General features: G+C 39.2%; 2 pseudogenes across 1 annotated transcript; one reads left to right on the top strand and one right to left on the bottom strand.

Annotated features, from left to right (window-relative positions):
- Positions 1 to 1,527: 1,527 nt before the first annotated feature.
- Positions 1,528 to 1,986, top strand: LOC149259315 (cyclin-L1-1 pseudogene; annotated as a pseudogene).
- Positions 1,987 to 6,735: 4,749 nt separating this feature from the next.
- LOC149259314 (uncharacterized) lies at positions 6,736 to 10,191 on the bottom strand (annotated as a pseudogene). The gene is made up of 2 exons (XR_016257412.1): positions 7,359 to 10,191; positions 6,736 to 7,239 (listed from the first exon to the last, which is right to left on the bottom strand). The product of XR_016257412.1 is annotated as an uncharacterized LOC149259314 (transcript).
- Positions 10,192 to 11,377: the final 1,186 nt, after the last annotated feature.

The following is an 11,377-nucleotide window of genomic DNA, read 5'->3' as shown; positions in this document are numbered from 1 at the left end:
ACTTGTCCTTACTCAATGCGCCCTTGATCTTTTAGCAGTGGTACAAATGATCCCCAATGAATCTCAGCCTCCTAAAATGATGAAGAATTCGGTCTTCCAGGCATCCGGAACTCCTACATAATATATGCCCTTGGATTCAAATAAGGAAATGCTTTCGGCCTGCAAGAATGAATGGCTCTTTCCCTATCAAGAATGAATGGTTCTCGCCCTATTAAGATCTGATGTCAAATAATATACCTCTGCTCCTATTGTAAAACGCTACCACAATTATAAACAGAGTCTTCAAAAAATATTTAACACAGAGGCATCATACTGTCAGCAAAAATGTTTAACGCAGAGGCAAGTCGTCCCGAGAGGCAAGTCCTGAACCAACGGCTTTACATATATAAAAAGAACAGATTCAAGCTCAAAACCAAAACGTTTTGATGGACATACTTCAGATAGCGCTCTTGTTACATCAAATCGATAGCCCAGCCAACGGCTTTACATATATAAAAAGCACATTCAAAATTAAAACAGCGCATTCAATATATATCATGCTACCAATATATATCACCGTATATATATCACTTCAAAACAGTTCAAATTCGATATCTAGTGCCTTCATTCGAATGAAATGCTGGTAAGTTCAATTCTCTCTTACTTGAAGCGAAACCAACCCCTCAAGGGAAACACTCAGATTGTGGAGCACATATCTCTGGTCATGTTCCTCCTGTAGCTAGAAAAGCGTTCTTAGCATGGACATTTTCCACACGAGATATTCAAGAACTCATTTGCCACCCTTACAAACACTTCAATGTCTTGCTCTTTCAGGGGCGCAAATTTGATCAGTTTGGAAAGTACCAACAAATTTGAACACAATGCGCATAGATAAGAAATTACCAGCAAATTTCACAAAGGAAATATTTTATGCAATGGAAAAGCACTTTGGTCAGAATCGAACTATTTATCCTGGAGACATGGTTATTGATACATCAACGTCCAATTATGGAGCATTTGAACACAATGCTACTTCAGAAAATACCCCACTGCATAAGGATATGAAGTTGGAGATGCCGTTAGATGTTATGCTTCGCCTCTTGAGTTCGTCTTTCAGCTCTGTAACCTTCCACTGCTCCAGAGGGCGATTCCTAAAACCCCTTCAAGGCAAACAATCCAAGTAACAATCCGAGTTCGAATCCGAACAAGTGCTCAACAGAATATTCACCTCGGATAAGCAAAGCAATATCGTCCAAACCCTCAAATAAGGCCTCAGAATGGACTCACTGCCACAATTAATGTGCTAAGGTCAATTCACTGGCTTAGAGAAGGCTTTAGAATGAATTGGCTTAAATATTGGCTGCTGCCATTGTTAATTCCTCCGAGGTAGTTTAATGTCTTAGAGATAGACTGTTGCCTCAGTTAAGGCCTCAGAGATGGTCCACTGCCTCCACTTTGATGAGTTTAGCCCGACGTCCTCAGTAAACAACCCTCACGAGCCTCAGGAACATCTTGCTGCAACAGAAAGGGCCTATACACATAGTCACCATGATTTACACAGCAATCGACACGTTCTATGTGACGGACGAGCAGATTGCCAATTCCCCCTCGCGGAAAGATGGAATCGACGAACAGACGGAGATGACTCTCCGTTTATTCGGTTGCGAATTGATTCAAGAAAGCGGAATTCTGCTTAGATCACCACAAGCAGTTATGGCAACAGGCCAGGTTCTTTTTCATCGATTCTATTTCAAAAAATCATTTGCACACTTTAACATCAAGCGGGTTGCGGCAAGTTGTGTTTGGCTTGCAGCGAAGCTTGAAGAAAGCCCTCGGAGGATTCCGCAGGTTTTGAATGTGTTTCATCGAATGGAATGCAGGCGAGAGAATTTGCCTCTTGAACCTTTAGAACCTCATTCCAAAAAATATGCAGAGATGAAGATGGACTTGAACCGAACAAAATGCCACCTTTTGAAAGAGATGGGATTCAAGAAAAATATCAAATAGCGCAGGCGTTCAAACCAGGCAGTGCGCAGTCTCAGGACAGAGGGAGTCAAGTTTAATGGCTTATTCAAGCACATTCAGTATTGCAGGCGAGCTACAAGAATCCGTTCATGTGGGCAGAGAAATCAACGCATAGGTATAACGGCCTCAGCGTTAGGTAGTGCCACCTTAACCAGAGAGGGCGAGGAAGAAATTATGGCATGGTCTGACTGCTTAGAGAGCGACAGAGGCAGAGGCAAAGTAGCGCTCTGGACAGAGGCGTTAATTATGGACAGAGCCCAATTTGCAGAGAATATGAAACGGTTTTGAAGTCTAAGCGTATTTAACTGAACAGGGCGCAGGAATTATAAATAGAATATGTCAGGGCAGCGCAGGTGTGGCAGACAGACATCTCAGAACCGCTTGGACAGCGCTGGCAGTGTCAGGAGCAGCTAAAATTTAGCTGAAGTAATATTCATGAGAAAATATTCCTGAGATGCAGAATTGATGGTAGAAATGACTGCACAGAAAGGCCATAAGACAAATGGCTCACATTAATTATGCAGGGCAGGAATACGCCTGCTCTGATACCATGTTAAACACACATGGACAGCGAAAGAGAATATGAAAGATAAATCATGCAGTACAATTTTATTAACAAGAGATTTACATTTATAGTACATTATGTGACTCTTGGGTTTCAGATCCCAAGGTCTCTTGGACTGCTTTGGGTTATTCGGCTTCCACACTAACCCACTTAGGATTAGGTGTCCAACAATTAAAATAATTTTCACAACCTCTTCGAGAATGTGAGTTAATTTTTAACATGAATTTCAAAGAGAAACAAATTCACATGCATCTCAAGATGATAAACATGAAGAGAAGAAACCAACATTTGATGATGGAGTTCACTCGTTCTGGGCTACATCTCCAGGCCTTCTCCAACAACTAGACCATATATTGATTTCAACAACAAATGAGTACATACAACTTGTTGATAGTAGAGTGGCTTGTTTCTCCTACAAAGAATTCCCACTCAAAAAGATGACTCCCTACAACAAGTCATAAAATTGTCAACACAAAAAGGACTATTACACACTAGGTCCTCATACTCCATCTGAAATCAAAAGCATAAACATGCAACTCCTTCATAATGAAGAGTTAAAAATGGCTTTTCTCCTTAATACATTGAGAAAAGACTTAAAAGAGTTGCTCTACAGAAGTAACAACTGTTGCAGATGAAACTGGAAGGATGGAAAACCTCTAACTTGGCTCTCTCCATGCTCAAATATGCCTCCAAACTACTTCAAAATTGACTCTGCCTCTAGTACTAAAAGACTTGATTCTGCAAAAAGTCCATCACAAAGTGCTTAACTCAGAAAACTAAGGCTGCCATTGTGTTGAGCACACTCAAAAACCCCCATCAAGGCTCTTCTTAAGCTCAAAAAAGGTTAAAAATTGAGCAAGATATGCTTCTCCAAGTGAAGCTCTGCTATCTGTCCTACAAATTGGCAAAATCTACTAACTGTGCGACAATTTCTCCCTTTTCTCAGTCCACCGAGCGACAATTTCACCTAGGAGGGACGAGATTTGCGCTGCAAAAAGTGTAATTTGTCGCCTCGTTAATTTTTCCAATAACCCTATGCACCTGATCAGGGCAACATGGCGCCCATATGGCAGGGGGACGGGCCAACTGCCCGCCCCCGCCTGTTTAGCTCCTTTTCCGTCGGGGCATTGTCACGTCATGGCAATGTGGCCTGGGGTTGGGGCCAACTGCCCACCCCCGCTGACTATGGCTCCACCTATGTTTATATCAGCGGTCAAAAACCAAGGGTTGAAGCTTATCCGCTTATGCCATTCGCCATAGCTCTTGCTTTGGTCATATGTGTGTCGAGGAACCTGGGGACAGGAGCTTATCCGCCCAGGCCCTTTACCTATGTCTCTACCTGTGGTTGCGTGGATGTCGATGGGACCTAGGTTAAGTGCCCCAGCCCTTCTACTTAGCTCTTGTCGTCAGTTATATGGTGAGCACGTAACCAGGGGATGGAGCTTAATCCCCGCCCTATCCCTTACACTGTGGGCATGTGAGCTAGACGTGACCAGGGGCCAGGGCCACAGGCCGACGCCTCCTCCCAACTGTCAAACAATTAAACTTTAAATTTAACCGATGAACTATATAGTTAAGAACTAACTAGTGGTGTGATGGTAAAGTACGAAGTTGTTATGTGACAGGTCGAGGGGTCGAACCCCACTAAGGCATTCGAGCCTATATATATATTTTTTTATCAATCATATAGGGCCACGTGGCACCCTCTGATGGGGCCACATGGCAGCGTCCGATTAAGCCACCTTAGATTGTACGAACCAACCACACTGTGCCAAATGCGCCCATATGAACATGCCACATGTCAAGACTTGATTGGTCCGCTGCAAACCATACCCTACACAGTCAGTTGATGACGTCTGTTGTACGGACTACCCAGTCAGCAGTGTAGTTAACCTTGTTGTTGTCTTTTTTTCAGCCATTGGTCAAAAACTTCATAACGTCATAACTTCTTCATACGATGTCAGATTGAGGCGATTCAAGCGTCGTTAGAACCAGGACGATGAACACTATGACTTGACGCTAGCATCGGAAGATTCCGAGCACTTTCATTTTGAGCTTATTTTTTATCTTCGGATCATTTGTGGAATCATAGCCCCCCGTTATTTTAACCCCATATCGTCACATAGCTAATGATGCATTTTTATATAATAACTTTTATATACATCTTTTACATTACTTGGCCCTTAACCATATTGTTTGGTTCATAGCCTAATTCACATATTTATAGTACCTTACATTTTTGGGGATCAAGATTATGGACAAGCATGTCAACATCTTCACAAAAACTTTAGCAAAGGCTTCCTTCACAAACTTGACGAATAGTATTGTTGTGGGAAATTCACCATTTAGGGGAGATATTATCTCATGTTTTCTCTAAGTTGCCCCTATTCAACATATCCAGGGATGTTAAAAATAGTGTAACCTTCACATTCACTCATAAACAACCTCATATTTTATCTTTTTACATTTGTAGTTTTGTCCAATGTTGATCTTGTACACTTAGGCTCAAAACTCCATTAGGGAAGGCACCCTGCCTTTGAGTTAATTATTTATATACCCACACTCTTTTGCATTTCTCTTTCAAATGATGTATTAATTCTTCTAAGTGAACTACAAGAGGGCATTTATTCATTCTCTCTTGTGCTTGGTTTTCTCTCTTACAACCATTCTTGAGTTGTTTTCTCTTTCTAGGGTTTCACTCTTTTTGTACGATATCTATTCAAATGTTGTGTTGCCTTAATACTAATTATTTCTCTTTATTACATATTTATGATTAATATTAATTCCATTCAATTATTTCTTTATTTCTTATAAATTTAACCTATAAAAATAATAAAAAATCAAATGTGAATACATAAGAACCGTTCATAATACATTTAAAATTTCATTTTAAAAATTTAAAAGTTGGAAAGTGTTAGAGAAGCATGTATCTCAAGAAGACTAGGATTGGAATCAGAACACATGATCTTAATTGACTAGACCTGCAAAACAACAATCCACATATTAACATGAGAAATGTGTTTATGACTTGAACACTATAATTATGTTTTATGGCAAATAAGCTAAATGTAATAGTCATTTTAATTTTAATAGCAAATATCATTTTTCCCTGTGAGACTATTATGTTATTGTATCTGCAATTACATATGCATTTTTCATTTTAATGTGGTTTAAGGTGTGTATGAATTAATTAATAAGTGGGTTGTAAATTTATTTGGTGATTGTTTTAAAGAGAATATAATTAAAAGTATTAGATAAATTTATTATAGGGATAGATAATGAAAAAAATGGGTATAATGGTTAAAGGTATGGGATTTTTTTTTTTAAATAGACTTTAGCAATCATACACCAATTTTATATCTACCATAAATTAAAAAGAATATGTAATAAAACTTTCTATATATACACAATTTTCAGTAACAAAATGAAAATTACTCAAACTTACTTTATTCTATTTCATACGACTCTTGGAGGTAGCCTTCGGACTCTGGTAGGCTGTTTGTATATCCTCCTTTGGTAGTTACTACTTTTTGTGCTTACAATTCATCTGCTGATGCCTAATTAAAGGGTAAAATACACTACAATTCTCAATGCAATAACTAGACAGCAAAGCCTCATGACTACCCTTAAATGGTAGATGAGATTCAGCGAAGTTACTGTCAGTCACCCATCCATGATGATGAACTCAAGGATATATATACCGCATTGTTTTTCACCTATTACTTTGTCATCATCTCTTTGATAGAACAATCTCAAAACAGGCTACCCTGCATAAGATGTTTCACAGTTGGGCTATAAAAATGCCCTATTATATACACTAAAGGGAATGTGAAACTCAAATTGATTCTTGTTTTGAAGGCTATGCTACAGAACAATAGCTCATATACGTGCTGCTATCGAGAAAGTGAGATTCTAGCTATGTTATGAATTGTTACCAAATCTGGCTGGTGGATCTCCTGATGTCTTTGTTGAAGACCCAACAGGTCTATTATTTGCCTGTAACTTTGTTCTTGGTGATTTGGGGGATAACAACTGCTTCTGTGCAAGGGATTGGTGAAATGTTTCCACTGGGATAGATGTATCTCCTGTTTGGAACAAACTAATAAAGCCAATATAAGATAGAGATCTAGTACTTCTCTTTGAATCAAATTCTCCTATAGTTCAACAACGTAAAGGGCATCACTGAACAATGCTTTTAATATCAGCTATAAATTAAGATAAAGGTCACAAGTCTATGCCACATTTATTGTCATTAAATGGACATGTGCTAGTGCATACAGAAGGGGAAGCATATCTAAAAGCACTGGGATTCCTCTTGAGATGGGGAGACAAAGTGGTAGCTGCTTCCTTTCTAATTTGTTCATCTGTGCTGCAGAAAAGCAGCATTTCCACGACTTCCCTCATTGAGGGCCTGTTGATAGGCAGAGTGCTAGTGCATAACAGAGCCACCCTTAACACCAGCATCATTTCTTCTCTATATGAGTTTGCTACTTGTGCATCCAGGACGTTATTGATATCGATGTGAATCTGATTGCGAACCCACCTAACAATGTCTGAGTAATCTCCAAATTCTACATCATTGGGCTTCTTGCCAGTCACAAGCTCCAGCAGGACCACACCAAAGCTGTATATGTCACTTTTCTCATTCACTTTGTGGGTGTAAGCATACTCTGCACACATGTCCATCAATTTAATCAGTTCATATAAAATTGTTTATTTTTTGTAGACTGTCACATATATATACACATATATATTTACAGGCATTAACAATTCGGTTGTAAATTCTTACCTGGGGCAATATATCCATATGTTCCAGCGACCCCTGATACTACGTTGTTCTCACCCAGCTTCTCTACAATTCTAGCTAAACCAAAATCAGCAATATGGGCCTCCAATTCAGAATCCAGCAATATATTATATGATTTAACATCCCTATGTATTATTGGAGGGGAACAACCATGATGCAGGTAGGACATTCCCTTAGCAGCACCAAAAGCAATCTTATAACGAGTAGGCCAATCCAACGTTTCCCCTTGAGAACTATGAAGTCGTTCATACAGGCTACCATTTGGCATGTATTCATACACTAACAGATTAGAATCTGAACTAGATATGCAGCAAAGCAGCTTGACAATGTTGGCATGCCTAATCTTCCCTAGAGTCTCCACCTCTGCTTGAAATCCCTTGTCTTGGGTAGACTACAGTTTTCTGTTGTTCCAGATCCTTTTCACAGCAACAATATCATCATTTCTTAGTGTTGCCTTGTACACTTTGCCCGCACCTCCACTTCCAATAACATTATCTTCTGTCAATCTCTTCAGAATGTCTAACTCATCAAATTCTACCCTGTGAAAGGTTGTGAGATTCCATGACTCTGTACTTGATTTAACCCGAGCAAAATTCTTGTATGTCTTATACAAGAAACCTATACCAATCAAGCAGAGTAATACTATCACAACAATAACCGAAATCAATACCCTATATAGATGACTTTCAGATCTGCCTTTCTGCTGGAAACATGAAGGTAGCATTAATGGCCCGCCTCCACAAAGGCCCGGATTATCAAGAAAACTTTTATCATAGGCCAGATTATTGTAACCAAGAGGAACAGAGCCAGACAAAAGGTTGTCAGACACATTCAGAAAACTCAACTTGAGATTGTCTAACTCAGGAGGTATATTCCCTGAAAGCAAATTGTTTGAGAGGTCAAGGCTGTTAAGAACAGGCAGCAACCCAAGCGATGCAGGAATTGATCCGGTGATGCGGTTGTTGGCAAGGTTAAGCTGAGAAAGACCTTTCCATGATATTATTGTCTCAGGAAGTTCCCCGTACAACATATTGTGATCAAGAGAAAGCATCGACAGTGAGGATAATCTAGTGAGTTCCACAGGAATAGTCCCTGATATATTGTTGTGACTGGCGAGAAAGCTGCTGAGATTCCACAGTTGTCCAATGCCAGAGGGAATAGTTCCACTGAATTGATTGTTTGATATCTCCAACGCCCACAGACTGGCAGCTTTAGTGATTTGAACAGGAATTTGGCCATGGAAAGCATTGTTTGTCAATCTGAATTCTCCAAGAAAAGGAGAAATCCATAACCCCAGAGGAACCTCACCACTTAGATGGTTATCCTGGACTTGGACACTGGTCAGACTAGGACAATCTCCTAGAAATTCAGGCAGGCTGCCATTAAATTTATTCTTAAAAACAATGAAAGCTATCAGTACTCCGCCTTTACAGACATTCTGTGGAAGAGGACCCGAAAGCTCATTCGTTGATACATCAAACTCAACAAGTTTAGAACCCATTCCAATTCCGGGGGCACTAGTCCTGTGAGCTTGTTGGTAAAAAGCTTGAGACGGACTAAATTAGTAAGCTTTTCAAGCCCAGAGGGTATAGACCCAGAGAGCTTGTTGTTGAATAACTGCAGTGTCTCTATGTTTGTCAAATACCCAATTCCATTGGGGATGCTTCCATTTAGCTCATTCATTGACAGATCCAAATTCACAAGACTCTTAAGATTGTTGATATTGTCTGGAATTGGTCCATATAAGTTGTTCTTATATAAAAATAAATCTGTCATGTTTGAAAAGGCCATCAATGTGTTGGGGATCCTTCCAGTCAAAAGATTAAGTGAGAGGTCCAACTGTACCATATCTGCCATATTCCCTAATGACTCTGGAATTTCTCCCACTAAATTACAACTCCTCATCCACAACTGCTGTAGCCTTGTCAATTTCCCGAGCTTATGTGGGATCACCCCTTGAGCCAGAGGGTTGTTGGCCAGTGTTAAGTATTTCAACGAAGAGAGATTTCCAAGGAAGAAAGGAACAGTACCATTTAACAGATTAGAGTGCAAGAACAATACCTCAAGCTTAGGCAACCGTCCGAATCCAGCAGGAATGTCCCCAGAGAAATCGTTGCTTGAGAGGTCCAATTTTACCAGCTCCTCCAGTTTATATATCTCATTCGGCAAGAGCCCACCGAACACGTTCTGAGACAAATTCAAGCTTCGCAAACGGGTGCAATTCAGCAGCCCAGACGGAAAATCCCCCCCAAAATAATTCAAGTACAAGTTCAAATTCCTCAGATTACTCAATCGACCGATACTGTGAGGAATTGTTCCAGTGATATTCAAGTTTTGAAGGTCCAGACCCACAACAGACTTGGTGTTTCTATCACAGGTGACTCCAGTCCAGTTACAGTGACCGTCACTATTTGAATCATTTCTCCAATCACTGAGTTCCCCACTAGTATTCCAACTCGCCTTGAATTGCAATAGTAATTGGCCTTCCTCTGACAAGCAATTGCAATGCAAGCAGAGCAACAATCCAAGCAGTAACACAAAGACATAGCCATATGCATTTCCCATTTGGGTAGCGGCCATTTTTCTTAATTTTTCCTCGCAAATTCTCTCAGTTGCCTGTGGAGGCCTCTTGTTCTTTACAGGACGGATGGATGAATATATTTGCAGAAGCAGTGGTCCATGAACTTGTATCGATTGGCTACCTTTGGCGTGTCAACCAGTCAATGAAGAAGCTACAGTCAAGTTGATTCCAGTCAATGAATATGATTTTGCTGAGTCTGGAAATCAGACGAGCTACGGCAATTTGATTCCATCGTGAATCGTGATTGAAATGCATCAACAAAAGTAAAATTGACATGTGCCATCGCTCTTTCCAAGAAGCCCACGAACGTGCGCGCTCATTGACTTGACCCTGCAAAAAACAATGGAGGCAGGGAGCCCGCAGTTCCGTGCTCATTGTATTTAGTGATATATTTTAAATTTAATTTAACCTTAAAATTAATCCGTGCACAACGTTCTGCACTTTCCTTCTGGAAGAAAAACACACGACATCAGATTTTGGTCTGTGACCATTCTACGCATTCAACCTGAGTCTGGAAGACGCAGGGATAAAATTTTACGGCCAATTATTTAGTTTGATTTTCAAATACGGTCGGTCAAATTTTCTAATTTGATTGTGAAATACGGTAAAAAAAAGGAATGGAGATGTTTATTACGTGGTCAAATTTACTTTTATTTTCAACTACGGTCAAATTATCTAGATATTTGTCAAATACGATTAAAAAAAATCCATATGTAAAAGTTGATAAAAATAAATATTTTTTTATTAAGCCGTCGAAATCATTCCAGAACAATGTTTGAGTAGTACAGACGCAGACATAAAATTTGGTAATTAAATTAATTATGACAGAGTAATTTGGTTAAATACAATAAAATTTATTTGGGTGTCTATCAGAAAAGTTGAAATATTTAATTTGAAAAATGGATATAATTTTATTATAAGCGATATATATATATATAATTGATATTAATGATGGGCCTGGAGTATGCTCTAAAACTGCTTCTGCTTGGCTAAGAGCTCGTCTTCCTCGGACGTAAGGAAACAGGTTAACGGCCCAAGACCCAGAGGCATCTGGCAGGAGTGAAAGCCTGCTCCCTTACGGACCACCAGCGGGTTATTTCAGGTGGCGTGGTTTTCCTTGATAACAGTGATGTGTTAAACTAACATTCGCGGATAGCAGCCAGAGATGGCTGTCCTCACTGTTGGTTTAACAAAACTGAGTTTGATAGGTTTTTCCACCTTTTGAAAAAAAAAAAAAAAAAAAAAAAAAAAAAATTGATATTAATGTAAATTTTGTATTGATATTTAAATAATTTATTTAAATTTTGCATTGAAATATTTTATTAATAAATAGTTTATTTTGGAGATTGGAATAGATAGATTTAGTATTTTTATTTAGAAATTATTATATTTTTATTTTAAAAAGTATACATGTTAATTT

The sequence above is a fragment of the Pinus tabuliformis genome, chromosome 6 (genome assembly GCF_031772625.1).
Source record: "Pinus tabuliformis cultivar Carrire ecotype Pingquan chromosome 6, CPIR1, whole genome shotgun sequence".
Classification (NCBI taxonomy): domain Eukaryota; kingdom Viridiplantae; phylum Streptophyta; class Pinopsida; order Pinales; family Pinaceae; genus Pinus; species Pinus tabuliformis.
Note: the sequence above shows the minus strand (reverse complement) of the source record. Positions and strands in the feature narration are given on the sequence as shown.